The sequence below is a fragment of the Eumetopias jubatus genome, unplaced genomic scaffold (assembly GCF_037043125.1).
Source record: "Eumetopias jubatus isolate StellerSeaLion01/CBP00866 unplaced genomic scaffold, mEumJub1_p1.0 scaffold_14, whole genome shotgun sequence".
Taxonomy (NCBI): domain Eukaryota; kingdom Metazoa; phylum Chordata; class Mammalia; order Carnivora; family Otariidae; genus Eumetopias; species Eumetopias jubatus.
Window position 1 is genome coordinate 14759881 of NW_028274820.1, and position 17567 is coordinate 14777447.

A 17567-nucleotide genomic window follows, 5' to 3' on the forward strand; every position below is an offset into this window, starting at 1 on the left:
GGAGTACTGGATGCGCTTTTAACAGGGGACACTCCTGCTTTATGGTAAGATGAATAACCGATAGTTTGAGACAAAAATGGGGAGTCCTGCTTCCCTTTCCTCCATGAGTAATGCTGTCATGCGTGTACATGTGTGCACACAGACACACGTAGACCCTCGAAGAGACACGCAAAAGCAAGGACTAACATGACAACGTGACAGGCTGGCAATGGCTCACTAGGCTGTCCTGAGATGCCAGGGCCTCAGGAGGGTGTACAGGGCAGAAGAGATCCAGGCTCTGCTGAAAGAGCTGGAAGAGGGGAAGTGTGAGAAAAAGCACTGGTGAGGGAGAGAGCAACATCACATGCCAGTCTTGCCCTCTGTAAGGAATCCAGAAGGAACTAAAGAAATCCTTCCCTGAAGTTTGAGTCTGAGTCTAAATATAGACGTAGTTGGCATCGCCTTTGTGCTCTGCCCAGCTCCTGGGATGTGTTCTCTGCATCCTTCCCCCTGCTTTTCCTTTGATTTTGCCCACAGAGTTCTGCACGTGTGATTCTTCCAGAAGACATCCTCAGCCTTCTGGGGCAACCTTTAATTGCCTCAAAGTTGCCCTCAACACTATTACATTTCTCTGATCAACTCTGTCTCCTGTTCTCAACAATGAGCATTTCAAAGATTTTATTTATTTATTTGACACACAGAGAGAGAGAGAGAGAGAGAGCACAAGCAGGGAAGGCGGGGGAGAAGCAGACTCCTCTGCTGAGCAGGGAGCCTGATGTGGGGCTCAATCCCAGGACTCTGGGACCATGACCTGAGCTGAAGGCAGACCCTTAACCAGCTGAGCCACCCAGGTGCCCCAACAATGACTGTTTCAAATCATGCCTCATCCTTCTGAGAAGGCTTTTATTTCAGCGGATGAGCCCATTCCCTATTTTACTGGGAACTGTGAAGCCACCAGACAGGGACTCCTTCAACTTCCTGATAGGAAACCTACATAAGCTATGCCCATCTACACCCATCAGAGTGAGTCCTCCCCCTGTGGCTGCTGCCCTCTTCTCCTGGGCCTGGGATCCTATATGCTCCTGCCATCAAATATCCCCTTTCCTTCTGCATACTCAACCAGCCCTTTGAACTAGACCTTTCCCAACACCATTTAAATGTGCTCAAGTCTTCTGTCTAGAAGTGGATTGGGAAGGAACCACAGAGACTTCTAAAATTCTGGTAATGGTCTTTTCCCGAAGTTGGGTGTGGGTCCGTGGGTATTTGTTTTATTCTTTAGAATACACATATATTACATGTGTTCTTTTGTATACATGAGTTCTTCACAATTGAAAAGGCAAAACAAAGCCAAACCTCTCAAATTATCCTACCACCATATTTCATTTTTCTTTCATAAGCAGGCTTCTTGAAAGAAATGTCTGCATTTTCTGTTTGTGACTATTTTGCTTCTTTAGGAAGTAGCAATTTTGAGTACAGCCTCTTCTAGAAAGTACGTGAATATCTGATATTGTGCTTTTCATGTAAATCATGATATTAGGGAGCTGGAAGGGGTCTTCAACTTCAGAGGTAAGGAACCATGCATTTTTTCCCTCTGAATAAATCATAACATTTGCATTATGTTAAATGTGCAATTTTAAATCCTGCTTTTTGGGGTAATGTGATCTCACCTTTGCATAGCATAAAAACCAGAAGAAAATAAGGTTGTTTTTTTTTTTTTAAGATTTTATTTATTTGACAGAGAGTGAGAGAGAGCAAACACAAGCTGGAGGAGCAGCAGGAGAGGGAGAAGCAGAGTCCCCACGGAGCAGGGAGCCTGACGCAGGGCTCGATCCCAGGACCCTGAGATCATGACCTGCGCCAAAGGCAGACGCTCAACTGACTGAGCCGCCCAGGCGCCCTGGAAATAATGTATTATTAAGTAAAGTTGTCTTTTGACTATATTATTGATAATAATTGTCCTTTGGTGATGCAATTAATATGCTGTATTCATCACTGTTTTTCTGTACTTCCTAGGGTGTCTACAATGAGCATATATTGATTTTGCACTAGAAAACAAACTTTACTGAAGAGAAAAAGAGAAGTATGTATCTTCTGTCTTTATTGTCTTAATTCCCAGTCTCTCCTTGACCTACTCCAGGCCGGGTGACCTGCTCCCACACTCCCCCGAGCCGCCGGTCATTCCTCTGCACTGGCTCTGATAAGGTCAGCAATGATGCCGCTGTGTGCAAACGGTGGACATTGCTCCGACCCCATCTGACTGCACAATTCAGGAGTGTGCCTATCACTATCAACCACTTCCAATTCCTTGCAACTCTTCCCTGGCCTTCAACACTGCCGCCTGCTTCTGCTTTCCCCTCTACCTCTCCCAGCCTACTTTGTGGACTCTCTTCCATTCAGCCATCAGATCTGGAGCTTTGCAAGGCCAAGGTCTTTTTTTCAATATATGCTTTCTTTTTAGGCAACTATATCCAAGATCATTGGTTTTAACTGCCATCTCTAAGCTATTTAGATTCAGTCATATCTCAGGTTCATATATTTCCTTTGAGTTCCAGGTGCATATATCCCACCACCTACTTAATATTGCCCTTTGGTGTGTCTCGAAGGCACTTCAGGCACCCCAGGTCCAAGCCCAAACCCAGGCTCTTCCCCCACAATTCTGGTCTTCTGCCAGTGGTCCCTGTCTCCCGGAAGCCTCATGCCTGTTTCTCTGGCCATCTTCTCGCCCACCATAAGACCTTTGTACATCTCAATCTAGCTGCATGGAATGTTCTTCCGTCTTCTCTTTCCTTAGGTAACTCTAGACATTCTTTATATGTCATGGGTCTCTTTCTCAGAGAAATCTATCATGTCCCGTAAGCCTGGGTCAGTTTTCTTTCTTTTTTTTTTTTTAAGATTTATTGTTTTTAAGTAATATCTATACCCAACATGGGGATCAAACTCATGACCCCAAGATCAAGAGCTGCATATTCCTCCAACTGAGCCAGCCAGGAGCCCCTCTAGGTCAGTTTTCCATATTACATTCCTTTTCCCTGGAGCACTTATCTAAAAGTGAAAGTTTAGGGTAAGTACCCAGGAGTGCAATTGCTAGGTCATAGGGCAGCTCTATTTTTAATTTTTTGAGGCACCTCCACACTGTTTTCCAAAGTGGCTATACCAACTTGTATTCCCACCAACAGTGGAAGAGGGTCCCCCTTTCTCCACAACCTCTCCAACATTTGTTGTTTCTTGCCTTGTCAATTTTTGCCATTCTAACTGGTGTAAGGTGGTATCTCAGTGTGGTTTTGATTTGAATTTCCCTGATGACTAATGATGATGAACATTTTTTCATGTGTCTGTTAGCTATTTGTATATCTTCTTTGGAGACGTGTCTGTTCATGTCTTCTGCCCATTTTTGGACTTGATTATTTGTTTTTTGGGTGTTAAGTTTGACAAGTTCTTTACAGACCTTGGAAATCAGCGCTTTATCTGTAATGTCATTTGCAAATATCTTCTCCCATTTCGTGGGCTGCCTCTTTGTTCTGTTGGCTGTTTCTTTTGCTGTGCAGAAGCTTTTTTTCTTGATGTATTTATCCCAAAGACACAGATGTAGTGAAAAGAAGGGCCATACACACCCCAATGTTCATAGCAACAGTGTCTGCAATAGCCAAACTGTGGGAAGAGCTGAGATGCCCTTCAACAGATGAATGGATAAAGATGTGGTCCATATATACAATGGAATATTACTCAGCCATCAGAAAGGATGAATACCCAACTTTTACATCAACATGGATGGGACTGAAGGAGATTATGCTAAGTGAAATAAGTCAAGCAGAGAAAGTCAATTATCATATGGTTTCATTTATTTGTGGAACATAAGGAATAACGTGGAGGACATTAGGAGAAGGAAGGGAAAAATGAAGGGGGAGAAATCGGAGGGAGAGACGAACCATGAGAGACTATGGACTCTGAGAAACAAACTGAGGGTTCTAGAGGGGAGGGGGGTGGGGGGATGGAGTAGCCTGGTGATGGGTATTAAGGAGAGCATGTACTGCATGGAGCACTGGGTGTTATAAGAAAACAATGAATTGTGGAACACTACATCAAAAACTAATGATGTAATGTATGGTGACTAACATAACATAATAAAATAAAGTAAATAAACTTAAAAGTTTGCATTTATTAACATGATTATTTGGTAAACCTTTGGGGCTCCTCCTAGACTCTTAACTGCCTCTCCCACAGAACCACCCTTGTTACTGCACCAGTATGTCACTGATGCCGGCAGAATGCCTGACACCCATGGAGCAGGCTCTCAAAAATATCTGTTTAGGGACACCTGGGTGGCCCAGTCGGTTAAGCATCCAACTCTTGGTTTTAGCTCAGGTCATGATTTTAGGGTCCTGAGATTGAGCCCTACGTCAGGCTCTGCACTCAGCACGAGGTCTGCTTGAGATTCTGTCTGTCCCTCTCCCTCTGTTCCTCCCCCGCTGTCTCTCTCTAAAAATAAATAAATCTTTTAAAAATATACCTATTTATGGGCGCCTGGGTGGCTCAGATGGTTAAGTGTCTGCCTTCAGCTCAGGTCATGATCCCAGGGTCCTGGGATCGAGCCCCGCATTCTGCTCAGCGGGGAGCCTGCTTCTCCCTCTGCCTCTCTATCTGTGTCTGTCTTTTATGAATAAATAAATAAAATCTTTAAAAAAATATACCTGTTTAAGGCGTGTGTGTATAATCACAAATGAATTGATTAGCATGTAGTGTGATATACTTACTCCCTATATAAGAGTTAAGTAATTTGGGTTCTTCTTTTATTTGAAGGTCTGGTTTGTCTTATTTTATGCTTCTATTTTGTTGTGTGGCTAATGTCCAGAGAAGTGTGGACTTCAGTGACACCCTGGACACTCTGCTGACCTGGAATTTGTATAGCCCTGTAGGATGGGGTGCTGGGCACCCACGGGAAGAATATTAAGAAAACTGTTCTGGGCAGCCTGGGTGGCTCAGTCGTTAAGCATCTGACTTCAGCTCGGGTCATGATCCCAGGGTCCCGGGATCGAGCCCTGCATCGGGCTACCTGCTCAGCGGAGAGCCTGCTTCTCCCTCTCCCTCTGCCTGCCTCTCTGCCTACTTGTGCTCTCTCTCTCTATCTCTCTGTCAAATAAATAAAATCTTAAAAAAGTTTTCAAAAAACACATTCTTTAAAAAAAATAAAAGAAAACTGTTCCTGAACAGGAGCATTGAAAGCCTCCCATTGCCTTCCTCTCTTGCTTAGAAGCTTCTCTTATTAAAACTAACAGTATGTTATGGGATATGAGTTACTGTGAAGACATGAAGGCAGGGAAGTATCTGAGACATTAAGCTGTGGGTGCAAGTCTCTTCCTTGGAGATAGGCTTTAAATGTTGCAATGCCTTCTGAATATAAAGGACCTCCTGAGGGCCATAAGATTATTCTGTTTCTACAAGCAGATAGATCTTTCTTTTCTATCCATTCCCAGATCCCTTGAAGACCCAAAAGATGCATGCTGGCCATGGTAAGAGGGGAATTGAAACCAGGGAGGCTGAAAAGTATTCTACATTGTGAAGAAAGAGTAGGGGTGAAACTCCGTGACCGTCAGAATGAGGATAACCACATTTATATAGCACTGATCATGGTCCTGACACTGTTCCAAGGGCTTAATACATATTAACTATTTTAATCCTCAATACAATCATAGGAAAGGAGTACTATTTTTATCCCAATTTTAGAGATGAGGAAACTGGCAGGAGAGCTAAGTAACCTGCCCAAGACTGTTAATGCTGTGCCATTGTTATCAACTTTTTCAATAGAAAATGAATTTAGACATTAAAAAAAATCATACTGTACTTCATAAAAGGAACAGTGGTAACTGGTGGGAGAAAACCTGTCAGATTCCAGGATTAAGAAAGACTCTTAATGGGAAGGTTGTTGACTTAGAGCTGGGGCAGTGGGGGTGAGGTGGGGTGGGAGGAGTGGGGGGCACAGTTGCTTGCAAATCTGCCTCCTCTGAAGGTTGCTTCCTTCTTGGGTGAGTATATTCATCAACTTAAGTCTTGACATTCTGCAGATTCTTCTGAACACATTGTAGATATAAACCAAATCCCTCTTAGCTTATGGAGCTGATAGACCCTTATGGGACTGAGTTTTTTTATTTTCAAAACTTGGGATAGAGTGGAATCTGGGAACATGGGGAGAGTGTGACCCTAGGTCCTTAATCCATTTGCACGTGGGTCCTTAGCATTTTGCTTGGATTCAAGGACCATTTGGGTCATCAGCTATGTGTGTCTCAGAAAATATGATACTATAGAAGACCATTCTCCTTTCTGTAAAGAGAGAGTGCACAGAGAAAAAGTAAGGACATTCTTAGTTTAGCCTGACTCACTTGTGAAGTGACAGAGGGATCCAAAATTGAAAAGGCTTGACAAGAGGCCAGAGTTCTATGTGTTAGTGAAAATACAAATACATTCAGAAAATGTATCAGTATCAGAAAAATTGGGGGACAAATGTTTAAGCCATTGGAACCAGTGATAGCCTCTGTAAGGGTCCTATGGCAGCTCAGTAAACAGGATCCTAGAGATCCAGATAAGAAGTTCCCATGAGATCACTGGGGTCAACAGTGGGAATAACACTCAAGTGAGGGGATCCCTCTGGAGGTCTGCAGGGTCAAAGTCCACTCCCCAAACCTCTTGTAGATCTGGGCCAAGGACCATTAGACGCGCCACTCTAGGACAGGGCTGGGGCTGCTGCCTCACTCCCCAGGGAGTGCTGGGCATCTGAGCAATTGCAGGTCCTCTGGCAAGTACTGCAAGGAAGCTGTGAAAGAGGTGGGGGTGGTGACTATAGGACAAGGACCAGGAGAGCGCTGAGTGAGTTCTAAGGATTTGGAGAAGATGACAGAAAGGGAGACAAAGCCTCCCCAAACTATAAAAATGTGATACTGTGATTTATAATAAGAAATATATATTTGGTCATCCTCCACAGTTCCTGACTCACAGCTTCCCAAACCCTTGGAATTTCCTAAGTGTTGAGAATGACAAAGGTGTCTCTTGTTATTCGAATGAGGTGACTTTTGGACCTTACCTATGGATGGGGGCTGGTTGCCAGGAGAACCAACCATGGGGCTGGAGGGTTGGAACTTTCAGTCCCACCCTCCCCCCACCAACATCTCAGGGAAGGGGAGAGAACCTGGAGGTTGAGTCAATAACCAAAAGCCAATAACTTAATCAAATGACTGTGTAAAGAAGCCTCCATGAAAACCCAAGAGGACAGAATTTGGACAGCGTCCAGGTCAGTGAGCACATGGAGGTTTGGGGAGAATGATGCACCTGGAGACAACATGGAGGCTCTATCCTCCCCTTTCCATATGCCTTGCCCTATGCATGTCTCCTGTCTAGCTGTTCCTGAGTCCTATCCTTTTATAATAAACCAGTAATCCAGTAAATAAAATGTTTCTCTGAGTTCTCTGAGCCATGGTAGCCGATTAATTGAACACAAGGATGGGGTTGTGGGAACATCTGATTTGTAGCCAGTCAGCCAGAAACACAGTTGACCACCTGAGTTTTCAATTGGCATAACACATAGAACTCTGGCCTCTTGTCAAGCCTTTTCAATTTTGGATCACTCTGTCACTTGAGTCAGGCTAAACTAAGAATGACCTTAACTTTTTCTCTGTGCACTCTCTCTGTACAGAAAGAATGGTCTTCTATAGTATCATATTTTCTGAGACACACATAGCTGATGACCCAAATGGTCCTTGAATCCAAGCAAAATGCTAAGGACCCATGTGCAACTGCAGGGCAGTCTTGTAGGACTAAACTCTTAACCTGTGGAATCTGATGTTATCTCCTGGGAGATATTGCCAGAATTGGGTTGATTTGCAGGACACTGAGCTGGAGTCGGAGCATTGTTGGTGATGTGGGAACTCACCCACCCACCCTCGCCCCCATACAAACACAATGGAATTGGGAGCAGGAACCCATAAAAGATGGGAATGGCTAAAATGGCTAAAATCTTAGAAGGTAGAGAGTATGTGATGAAATCAGCTAAAGTTACCATTAAGGACACGATGGGCAGATGCAAAAAGTAGTTGGTGAATTCCTCCTATTGCAGGGTTAATTCAGGTGAGTGTTTGGACAAGCTTACTCCTCATGTCTTTATAGGAGGGCCTATGGAGGTCAGTGCCATATAAGGGCACAAAAGAAAACATGAATAAACAGAAAGTTGTATGAGTTCCTGAATGAGATATTTTCATACCATGAAATGTGAATTCTCCCATTAAAATAGAAATTGAGTGCAATCCAAATTAGAACCCTCGTACATGTGTGGGTTTTTGAATCAAATGAACTGAAAGTTCACATGGAAGAATAAATATTCGAGAAAGGCCAAGAAAACTTTGAAAAAGGGGGACCTTGTAAGACATTAAAACCAGTGGAGCCTCTATAATAAAAACAGCCTGATATTAGCATAGGAATAAGCAGTAAGATGAGCAGAACTGAGTAGAATAGGATGCCCTAAAATAGTTTCCACTGCTGTGGGAAATTGATATGTGAAAAATACATTTTACTTCAGCAGGGAACAATGGTTTATTTAATCAACAATACTGGCAAAACTGGCAATGCACTGGAAAAGAATAAATTTGATTTCTGTCTCATGGAAAAATAAATTCCAGATGGAGTAAAATCTTAAACATAAAGAATGAAACAATAAAATCTAGAAGAAAATGTGAGACACCGTATACACAAACTAGAGGTTGGTGAGGCAGGAAACTCATGAGCTATTGAAAAACTAAAAATATTTTTGATTTTATAAATGTTAAAACATCTTAAGAGGTAAAATATAACAAATATAAAAGTAGCACACAAACCATGGATTGAGGAAAATTTTTGCAATGCTTATACAGTTCACCCCTGAGCTACACGAGTTTGAACTACACAGATCCACCTACATGCATTTTTTCAGAAAAATATAGTACAGTACTATAAATGTGTTTTCTCTTCCTTATGATTGTTTTAAAGATTTTATTTATTATTTGAGAGAGAGAGAGAGAACGGGGGAGGGGTAGAGGGAGAGAGAGAATCTCAAGCAGACTCCCCGCTGAGTCCATACCCCCAATGTGGGGCTCCATCTCTGAGATCACGACCTGAGCCAAAATCAAGAGTTAGACGCTTAACCAACTGAGCCATCCAGGCATTCCCCCTTATGATTTTCTTAATAACATTTTCTTTTCTTTAGCTTACATTATTATAAGAATATAATACATATAACATGCAAAATTTATGTTAATAGACTGTGTTATCAGTAAGGCTCTGGTTAACAGTAGGCTATTAGTAGTTAAATTTTGGAGGGGGAGTCAAAAGTTACACTTGAATTTTCAACTGTGTTGAGGATGATGATCAGCACCCTTAACCCCCCAGATGTTCCAGTGTCAACTGTAATAGTTAAAGGCTATATTATGTAGAAACAACTAAAACAGATTATTAAGCACACCAAAAAGACCACTCAATAGAAAAATAGAGATTATAAATAGGCAAGTCACAGAAGAAAAATTCCAAATGGCCTGAAAGAGCAACAAAAACAAAAGGTCTTTAAGCTTCCTACTAGCCAGGGGAAAACAAATTAAAGTAATTATGAAGGATCACTGTATACCAATGATCTTTGCAAAAGTGAAAAACACATCTCACCCATGGTTGAGGTTTTACTGTCAGGAAAAGGGTTGCTCATTCACTGCTGATTAACTTGTGAACTGTGCTACTTTTTGCGAAAACAAGCTAGCAAAATTTGTTAAAGAAAAAACCTGCAGGGGCACCTGGGATGGTTCAGTTGGTTACGCGGATGCTTTTGGCCCAGGTCATGATCTCAGGGTCCTGGGATCCAGCCCCATGTAGGGCTCCCTGCTCAGTGGGAGTCTGCTTCTCCCTCTCCCTCTGCCTCTGCCCCTCCCCGTTCTCTTTCTCTCTCAAATAAATAAAATCTTTAAAAGAAAAAGAAAAAAACCAGTTATCTAACACCTGGAAATCTAATCTCTAGGTATAAGAGTAGCAATGCAAAAAGAAATATGATATGTACTCAGATGTTTGTTTCAGCACACCTTGTTGTGCTAAGAACCCTGGAAACCAAGTGAATACACATCAATAGGGAAAGGGTTACATAATACCTGACCAAGGCATGCATTGTAAGTATGAAAGAATCAGTTACAGATATAGTAGTGGACATGGAAGAATTTCATGAGGCTGGTAAATCAGGAACACAAGATGCAGACAAAATATATATGTACAATCTCACTTTTGTTAAAGTTAAAATGACAAAAATCTCCTTGATTTTATATACATGTATATGTATATTGTATATTTCTGTGATTTACTTACAAAATATGTATATGTTCATAAATATGTGCACAAAAGAATCATGAAAGGATGGTTACCAAAAGATCACTGGTGGTCACTGCAGGACATGAGGTTTCTTTCTTTATTTTTTATTTAAGATTTTATTTATTTATTTGAGATAGTGAGAGAGAGCGAGAGCACAAGCTGGGAGACAGAGAGAGGGAGAGGGAGAAGCAGCTTTTTAAATTTTTTTAAAAATTTTTATTTATTTGAGAGAGAGAGAGCATGAGCGGGGGAGAGGGGCAGAGGCAGGGGGAGAAGAAGACTCCCTACTGGGCAGGGAGCCTGATGCAGGACTTGATCCCAGGACCCGGAGATCATAACCCAAGGTGAAGGCAGACACTTAACCGACTGAGCCACCAGGTGCTCCAGACGTGAGGTTTCTAAGTGACCCTAGGTGTGTTTGAGTCTGGAGATGGGTTGCAGAGCACAGTGGCATTGAGGATGGGCTCTGGAGCCAGATAGGCTGGATGTAAAGTCCACCTCAGCTGCCTTTTAACTGGGAAATTTACTTGTGCCTCAGTTTCCTCATTGGCAAACAGATTTATAATACCTAACTCACAGACTTGTTATGAGAACTTAATTAAATGAGTCAATATTTAAAGCACCTAGAATAGAGCTTGGCCCACAGTAAGCAGTGTATAAGTCTTTGTTAATTAAATGTTCACACTGTTTTATTTTGTTCCAATAAGAAGGTGTTATTTATGGGGTCAGAACACATTTGAATGACATTAAAGGAATAAACCCAGGGGTTGTTACAGTAGAATTTTCTGGTTTAAAAAATCAGTTTTTGTTTTTAAGTAGACTCCATGCCCACTGTGAAGCCCAACATGGGGCTTGAACTCAAGACCCTGAGATCAAGACCTGAGCTGAAATCAAGAGTTGGATGCTTAACTGATTGAGCCACCCAGGTGCCCTCAAAATCATACAGTTTTTAAATTTCTTTTCATTTTCTGCAAAGTGTGAGTGAAAAAAAAACCACAACATTTCTCTTTCTGGGTGGGAAGTAAGAAAGAAAAGAAGAGAATGAGAAAGGAGGGAAAGAATGAAGAAAGAACACTGTGTATGTTTCTAAAGTATGTAAGTAGATAGTGCCAGGTGCAAAACAGTGCATATAGCGAGATCGAGATCCTCTGTGTAAGTCAAAATAACGACAGGCAGAGCCATGTCAGCAAGGTGTGGGAATAGTAGGTCCCAGCACACGTTCCTCTACAAAAACAAAGATTTAACAACTATCGACGGACTGAAATAGCACTGCTCTGGCATATGGAAACTGCAGCAACCGAGTGGAGCACAAAAACAGAGCAAAAAGAAAAAAGGTAGGAAACATTTTACCTGCATCATGCCATCCCCAAGACCTGCACACTCAGCACCCGAGACGTGAGTTCCTTCGATGGGACAAAAGGAGAGCAGGAGGAACCCGGCAGCCTTCCAGGGAGGACCCCAAAAGCCCCCACTTCACTGTGGAGGTCCCCCACCCCTCCAGAGCTTTTGCCACTGAGAATCCACGCAGTCTTCACTGATGTGGACGACAGCTGCCAGAGCTTCCCAGAGCCCATGCCACTGAGCCCCGCCAGGGCCAGCGCTGCCATACCTCTCTCCCACCCTACCCCCAGCACTGGCACCACTGCGCATGCACACCCTCTATCTGGTGGCCCTGCCCACTCTTGGAACTGGTGCACATGACCCTGGACCCAGCCCCAGACTCCGCACTACCAAGCACCCCATTGAGCCAGTGCTGTCACATCCACTCACAAGATTTTTCCCTGTGGAAGCCAGCTGATAAAGTATTGGGGAGGTGACTACTTCTACTAATGTGAGGACACCAATGCAACACTACGAGGAACATGATACCACTAAAGGAAGACAATAAATTTCCAGTAACCGATACAAGAGAAATGGAGGTCTATAAGATCTTTGACAAAAAATTCAAAGCAATTGTTTTAATGAAGCCCAGAGAGCTACAAGAGAATGCAGACAATTCAATGAAATCAGGAAAATAACGCATAAACCAAAAGCAACTAACCCAAATGAAAAATGGGCTAAGGACTTGAATAGACGCTTCTCAAAAGAAAGCATACAAATGGCGAACAGGTATATGAAAAGGTGCTCAACATCACTAACCATCAGAGAAATGTAAATAAAACCTCAATGAGGTAGGGCCTCATACCTCTCAGAATGGCTGGTATCAAAAACACAAAAGATACCAAGTGTTGGTGAGGATGTGGAGAAAAAGGAACTCTTGTGCTCTGTTGTGGCAATGTAAGATGGTGCAGCCACTGTGGAAAATGGTACAGAAGGTCCTGAAAATAGTAAAAATAGAATTATCACATTTTCCAGCACTCTCACTTCTGGGCATATATGCAAAGGAAAGGAAATCAATATTTTAAAGAGATACCTGTACTCTATGTTCATTGCAGCATTATTCACAATAGCCAAGATATGGAAATAAACTAGTGTCTATTGATAAAAAAATGGATGAAGACAGACTTCCTTGGCAAGATGGCAGAGGAGTAGGAGACCTGGATTTCGCCTGTTCTCAGGATTCAGCTGAATAGGGATCAAACCATTCTAAACACCTACGAACTCAACAGGAGATCGAAGAAGAGAGTAGCAACAACTCTCTCAACAGAGAAGCAACCACTTACTGGAAGGTAGGATGTGCAGAGAAGTGAATCCGAGGCGATAGTCGGGAGGATAGACAGCGGGGGAGGGGCGTCCGTCAGCCACTTCTGGCAAGTGATAGAGCCGCGGAGCACAAAATCGGAACTTGTAGAAGTCAGCTCCGCTGAGGGACGTCGCTCCAGTGGCTAGGCGGGGGTTGGAAGCCTCACAGGACAGTGTGGTCTCAGGACCCTTGGGGTCACAGAAAAACCGGGGGTGCCTGAGTGCAGCAGAACTCCCAGGTATCGGAGAGGGGAAGCTGGCTGCAGAGACGGAGCCGAGGCGCAAGCTGTCAGCTCCGGGGTTGCCATAAACTGTGATCCGCGGCCCAGTCGGGCCACTGCTCCTCCAGCAGGGACCCAACAAGCGGCAGAGCCGGGGAGATTCCCCTTCCTCCCCCGGGAGGAGCAGCGTGGGACCGCACCGCAGGGATCTGCTGGGTTTGGAGACTCCACACCGGGTCGGGTGCCAGAGATAGCAACGCTCGGTCATAGGCCGGGTGAGCACGGAGTGCGGCCGGAGACCGGGGACACGGAAGTGACTGCTTTTCTCTGGAGGTGCACTGAGGAGCGGGGCCCCGAGTTCTCAGCTCCTCCGGGTGCAGATTGGGAGGCCACCATTTTCACCCTGGTCCTCTAAAGCTGTACCAAAGCTTGCAGGGAACAATGCTCCTGAGAGCAAACCCAAGCAGCTTGCTTAGCTCCTACGGACAAAGGCGGGGAAATTCAGCCTCCGGCAAAGACATTTGGGAACCACAACAACAGGCCCCTCCCCCAGAAGATCAGCACGAACAGCCAGCAAGCCAAGACCAAGTTTACCAATCAAGGAGAACGGGAGAACTCCAGCGCTAGGGGAATACTGCACATAGAATTCAAGGCTTTTTTACCATGATTAATTAGTTTTTAAAGTTAATTTTTTAACTGTTTTTTTTAATTTTTCTTTTTCCCTTTTTCAACCAACATCTTATCAATCCCTTTTTTAAAAAAACATTTTTTATTTTTCTTTTTTGGAGTCATATTTTATCTCTTCATAGTAGTTACCCTTACTTTTGGCATATATATATAGGTTGTTCTCTCTTTAAAATTTTGAGATACAGTTTCTTCTAACAGATAAAAATATACCCTAAATCTCTAGTGTATGGCTTTGTTCTAGTCTCCTGCCTGATCACATTCTCTCCCTTTTCCTTCCTTTTTTTTTTAAAAATCTTCTACTTTCTTTTTTCAAACAACTTCTTATCTTATCAATTCCTTTTATAAAATCTTTTATACTTTTCATCTTTACAGTCATCTTCCATCCCTTCATTGTATCAACCTTTATTTTATACATATATAAGTCTTTCTTCCTTTAAAATTTAAGGTGGCACTTTTTTCTAACAGACCAAAACACGCCCAAAATTTAGTGTGTGGCACTAATCTATGCACTAGCCTGATTATATTTGATCATATACTGTTTTTTTTTCTATTTTTCTGTTTTTGTTTATATCTTTTTTCTTTTTTTTCTCTTTCTTTTTTCTTTCTTTCCCTTTCTTTTCCCCTGCTTTCAAGTCTGTTCTGATTTCTATAGTGTATATTTGCTGGGGACGTTGTTAACCAGTTAGCATTTTCTCTCATTCATCTATTCTTCTCTGGACAAAATGACAAGACGAAAAAAATCACCTCAGCAAAAAAAACAACAGGTAGTACCGTTTGCCAGGGAACTACTCGTTATGAACATTAGTATGATGTCAGACCTAGAGTTCAGAATCATGACTTTAAAGATACTAGCTTGAAAAAAGCGTGGAAGTAATTAGAGAAACCTTTTCTGGAGAAATAAAAGAACTAAAATCTACCCAAGTTGAAATCAAAAAGGCTATTAATGAGGTGAAATAAAAAATGGGGGCACTAACTGCTAGGATAAATGAGGCAGAAGAGAAAATCAGCGATATAGAAGACCAAATGACGGAAAATAAAGAGGCTGAGAAAGAGAGAAACAACTACAGGACCATGAGGGCAGAATTCGAGAGATAAGCAATACGATAATATGAAACAACATTAGAATAATTGGAATCCCAGCAAAAGAAGAAAGGGAGAGAGGGGCAGAAAGTATATTGGAGCAAATAATATCAGAGAACTTCCCTAATGTGGGAAAGGAAACAGGCATCAAAATCCAGGAGGCACAGAGAACCCCTCTCAAAATCAAAAAAAATAGGTCAACACCCCGACATCTAATAGTAAAACTTAGGAGTCTCAGAGACAAAGAGAAAATCCTGAAAGCAGCTCGGGAGAAGAGATATGTAATGTATTTCTACAATGTATTTCTACAATGGTAGAAATATTACATTGGCAACAGACCTATCCACAGAGACCTGGCAGGCCAGAAAGGACCGGCATGATATCTTCAGAGCACTAAATGAGAAAAATATGCAGCCAAGAATACTATATCCAGCTAGGCTGTCATTGAAAATAGAAGGAGAGATAAAAAACTTCCAGGACAAACAAAAACTAAAGGAATTTGCAAACACGAAAAGAGCCCTACAAGAAATATTGAAAGGGGTCCTCTAAGCAAAGAGAGAGCCTAAAAGCAGCATAGATCAGAAAGGAACAAAGACAATATACAGTAACATTCACCTTACAGGCAATACAATGGCACTAAATTCATACTTTTCAATAGTTACCCTGAATGTAAATGGGCTCAATGCCCCAATCAAAACACAGGCTATCAGATTGGAATAAAAAACAAGACCCATCAATATGCTCTCTGCAAGAGACTCATTTTAGACCCAAAGACACCCCCAGATTGAAAGTGAGGGGGTGGAAAACCATTTACTGTGCTAATGGACACCAAAAGAAAGCTGGGGTGGCAATCCTTATATCAGACAAACTAGATTTTAAAACAAAGACTGTAATAAGAGATGAGGAAGGACACTATATCCTACTTAAAGGGTCTATCCAACAAGAAGATCTAACAATTGTAAATATCTATGCCCCTAACATGGGAACAGCCAATTATATAACGCAATTAATAACAAAAGCGAAGAAACACATTGACAACAAAACAATAATAGTGGGGGACTTTAACACCCCCCTGACTGAAATGGACAGATCATCTAAGCAAAAGATCAACAAGGAAATAAAGACTTTAAATGACACACTGGACCAAATGGACTTCACAGACATATTCAGAACATTCCATCCCAAAGCAACGGAATACCCATTCTTCTCTAGTGCCCATGGAACATTCTCCAGAATTGATCACATCCTAGGTCACAAATCAGGTCTCAACCAGTACCAAAAGATTGGGATTATTCCCTGCTTGTTTTCAGACCTCAATGCTTTGAAACTAGAACTCAATCACAAGAGGAAAGTCGAAAAGAACTCAAATACATGGAGGCTAAATATTATTCTACTAAAGAATGAATGGGTCAACCAGGAAATTGAAGAAGAATTAAGAAAATTCATGGAAACTAATGAAAATGAAAACACAACTGTTCAAAATCTTTGGGATTCAGCAAAGGCAGTCCTGAGAGGAAAGTATATAGCAATACAAGCCTTTCTCAAGAAACAAGGAAAGTCTCAAATACACAACCTAACCCTACACCTAAAGGAGCTGGAGAAAGAACCTCAAATAAAGCCTAAACCCAGCAGGAGAAGAGAAATAATAAAGATCAGAGCAGAAATCAATAAAATTGAAACCAAAAGAACAGTAGAACAGATCAACGAAACTAGGAGCTGGTTCTTTGAAAGAATTAACAAGATTGATCAACCCCTGGCCAGACTTATCCAAAAGAAAAGAGAAATGACCCAAATCAACAAAATCATGCATGAAAGAGGAGAGATCACAACCAACACCAAAGAAATACAAACAATTATAAGAACATATGATGAGCAACTCTATGCCAGCAAATTAGATAACCTGGAAGAAATGGGTACATTCCTAGAGATGTATCAACTACCAAAATTGAAGCAGGAAGAAATAGAAAACCTGAACAGACCTATAACCACTAAGGAAATTGAAGCAGTCATCAAAAATCTCCCAACAAACAGGCATGCGCGCGGCTCCCGGTGGCACGCAAAACACCAGCTGCAGGACTCGGCGGACCGCTGAGCTAATGTTTCTGGGTGTTAGCTATTTAAAAAAGGTTGATTAAGATGGCGGAGGAGTAGGAGACCTGGATTTCGTCTGGTCTCAGGAATTCAGCTGAATAGGGATCAAACCATTCTGAACACCTACGAACTCAACAGGAGATCGAAGAGGAGAGTAGCAACAACTCTCTGAACAGAGAAGCGACCACTTACTGGAAGGTAGGGCGTGCGGAGAAGTGAATCCGAGGCGATATTCGGGAGGATAGACGGCGGGGGAAGGGGCCTCCGTGGGCCACTTCTGTCAAGTGATAGAGCCGCGGACCACAAAATCGGACCTTTTAGAAGCCGGCTCCGCTAAGGGACGTCACTGCAGTGACTAAGCAGGGTGTGGAATCCTCCCAGGACAGTGTGGTCTCAGGACCCTTGGGGTCACAGAAAGACGGGGGTGCCTGAGTGCGGCAGAGCTCCCAGGTATCGGAGCGGGGAAGC